Source organism: Castor canadensis, chromosome 11 (assembly GCF_047511655.1).
Source record: "Castor canadensis chromosome 11, mCasCan1.hap1v2, whole genome shotgun sequence".
In the NCBI taxonomy this organism is placed as follows: domain Eukaryota; kingdom Metazoa; phylum Chordata; class Mammalia; order Rodentia; family Castoridae; genus Castor; species Castor canadensis.
The window spans coordinates 48,775,898-48,779,372 of record NC_133396.1 but is presented as its reverse complement, the minus strand read 5'-3'; the positions used below and the strand labels follow the sequence as shown (position 1 = coordinate 48,779,372).

The following is a 3,475-nucleotide window of genomic DNA, read 5'->3' as shown; positions in this document are numbered from 1 at the left end:
GTAACAGAATATCAAAAATGAGGTCAGAGTGAGTTCTTGTTCTTGGAAGATCTCAAATAAGTGGATATGCTAAGTTGATAGGCTTTTACTGACTTTAAATATGCAGGTTAAATATAAATGTCATATTGGTTAAATGCCAGGTGCAGGCACTGCTGCAGTCATGGAGGCAGACATGGCCTTTCCTGCATGGAGTTTGCAGTCTGGTGAGATTTCAGCTATGTGGTATGAATTCAGGGGAATTAAGTGTTGTGGAATTAATACAGGATGTTGTGGGAACATTGAAGCATGTCTCACCTAGTCTGGAGAGGCAGGGAAGGTTGATTTGAGCAAGTCATATGTGTTATACTTCAAAGGTAAGTGGGAATAATCCAGTTAAGAGGTGATAGAGAGAAGAAAGTGTTATGCAGGAGGAACAGTGAGTGTGACAGGAGATAAACTAGAAATTATGACTTGAAAATTTAGCATTGGTTGAGAGTGGGAGGAAAGAGTCACTGCGCATCCAAGTGAGGCTGTGGAGGTGAGGAAGGATCAGATGCTGAACTGTCATTTTTGCACTAGAAAAGAATGTTACTTTCATCCTAACAGCACTAAGAATCCACCAAAGTATTTAATCAGGAAAGAGGGATAATTACATTTTTCATCTGACAATGTACAATGTAAAAGAAAGTTGTCAGAAGAAGGGTGGTTTAGCACAGAAGCAGGGTGGTTTAGACTATTGTTTCAATAGTCTAACAGAGATAATAAGTCAGCGTTGACCAGGGTATGGATATTTGAGATAAAGAGAAGATGAATTAGGAAGAGAATTAAGTGCAGGATCTATAGGATTTGATACATTGAGTATGGATGGTGAGATAAATGAGACAATGAAATGAAATTGTCAGGTTTCTGTTTCAGAATGAAATCCTCTTAATAAATATGAAAGGTTGGAAGAAGGGGTTGTAGGAAGAAGAGCAGGCTGAAGTCATTAGTTTTGTTTGGAATCTGTGTTTTTAATAACTGCAGTATATTCAAGAGATGATCATCATTTATCCTTACAACAGAGAGTTCTATGGGTTAGTTAAGTACACATTTAACTGAGTTTGAAATGTGAACCTAACGAATATGAGCACATGGAATATAAGGAGAGTATATTATAGACTTATAAAAAGCCAAGGTTTAGACCCAATGTTCTTGAGGAACATCAACATGCAAAGAACTGAAAAACCTGTAATATGTTATAATTACTAGGGATGACCAGTTGGGCAGATAATATAAAATCCAATGCATTTTTTGTTCCATAAACAAATATATAAAGAACATACTGAAAAAGATGAAATCCTGAGACACATTAAGAGAAGTGCAGAGAATAAGTCTCTAATGATCACAGAGATTCTAACTTTAGCTATGTGGAGATTAGAAATTATAATTGTTGTAATCTCTAATTGACTGTGAGATCAATTAGCACAGAACACCTGACAGACCATGTCTCATAGAAATTTGTTCTTTTTCACTTTGACTTTTAAAATACCCTACTATTTTCTCTTCATGATATTGGAAACAGATCATGATGGGAAAGAACCAAACCTTCATCTCAGAATTCATCCTCAAAGGCCTGCCCCTCTGGCCAGAGCACCAACACCTGTTCTATACCCTGTTCCTGGCCATGTACCTTATCACCACTGTCCTGGGAAAAATCCTCATTATCACCCTCATTCTATTGGACTCCCACCTACATGTGCCTATGTACTGGTTTCTCACAATTTGTCCTTCAATGACCTCTGCTTCTCCTTTGTCACATGCCCAAACTATTGCAGGACATGCAGAGCCAAGTACCCTCCATCCCCTTTGCAGACTGCCTAATCCAAATGTTTTTCTTCATATTTTTTGTTGACCTGGAGATCTTCCTCATTGTGGCTATGGCCTATGACTGCTATGTGGCCATCTGTTTCCCCCTGCACTACACAAGCATCATGAGCCCCAAGCTCCGCTTGTGCCTTGTCGTGCTATCCTGGGTGCTGACTACATTCCATGCCATGGTGCACATGCTACTCCTGACCAGATTGTCTTTCTGTGATGACAACGTGTTCCCCCACTTTTTCTGTGATTTGTCTGAAGTTGGCCCGCTCTGACACTCAGGTCAATGAGTTGGTGATATTTATCATAGGAGGACTTCTTGTTTTCATACCTTTCCTAATCATTATAAAGTCTTATGCATGAATTGTTTCCTCCATCCTCAAGTTCTCTTCTGCTTGTGGCATCCACAAAATCTTCTCTACCTGTAGTTCCTATCTGTCTGTGGTATCACTGTTTTATGGGACAATTATTGGTTTCTGCTTATGTCCATCAGCTAATAACTCTACAGTAAAGGAGACAGTTATGGCGATGTATACAGTGGTGACTCCTATGCTGACCCCCTTCATCTACACCCTGAGGAACAGAGACATGAAGGGAGCCCTGGGAAGAGTCATTTGTAAAAGTATTCATACTATCTATGATAGCAACACTTGATATTTTTTACATAATTCTATTATTTCATCATAAAACTATAATATTAACCCTGATTTTCCCCAACCACTGTGCTGACCCCTAAATCTCCCTAAGAATCCCAGACCTTTCTCCAGAGCTCCCTGTTGTTCTCATCTGTTTAGTGTATATGTTCACTTGTAGCTCTGGAGGAATTTCAATTTCAACATGCAAAATCTTGACCTCTATGCTCCATCCAAATCTTTTCTTTGTCTTTTATTCCATATCTTGATCTATGATGTCACCTTACTTCCAGTCACCTAGCAACTACTTCTGTATATTTCTGTATGGACAAATATGTATATAGGTATGTATATGTAATTTTACATTTTTCTTTAACATCATATTTCTTAAAATATTTTTCATTTGTTCTGTAGTTGTTGAGGTAATACCAGATTTTTTTTTTGCAGATAAACTTTGAAGTTTCAGTTGCAGCAGACAATAGAAATGCCAGCCACAGATGGAAAGATAATTATTGAAATAACTTTCCTCTAACTAAAAGTTTCCAAATAGCCATAGAATTCCTGAATAAAAGGCAAAATTCTGGAGGTATTATATATCTTACTCAAGCTATTCTACAGAGCCATAGAAACAAGCAGGCAGGAGAGGCAATACATATATCACCTAAAGTGAACTTCAAACCTAAATTAGTCAGAAGAGACAAAGAAGGTCACTTCACACTAATAAAAAGAGAAATACATCAAGAGGAAATAAAATCTTTTAATATATATGCACCCAATATCAATGCACCAAACTTTTAAAAAATACACTAATGGACATAAAAACACAGATAGACCCCAACACAGTGGTAGTGGGAGAATTTAGTACTCCTTTATCACCAATAAATAAGTCATCTAGACAAAAATCAACAAAGAAAATGTAGAATTGAATGGCTCCATATATATAATGTACCTGACAGATGGCTAGAGAGTAATCTATCCTGAAAGATACATATTTCTCAGCAGTCCATGGA

At 37.5% G+C, this 3,475-nt stretch overlaps 1 pseudogene; it reads left to right on the top strand.

Annotated features, from left to right (window-relative positions):
* The first annotated feature begins 1,543 nt into the window (after positions 1–1,543).
* Positions 1,544–2,487, top strand: LOC109680867 (olfactory receptor 1468-like; annotated as a pseudogene).
* Positions 2,488–3,475: the final 988 nt, after the last annotated feature.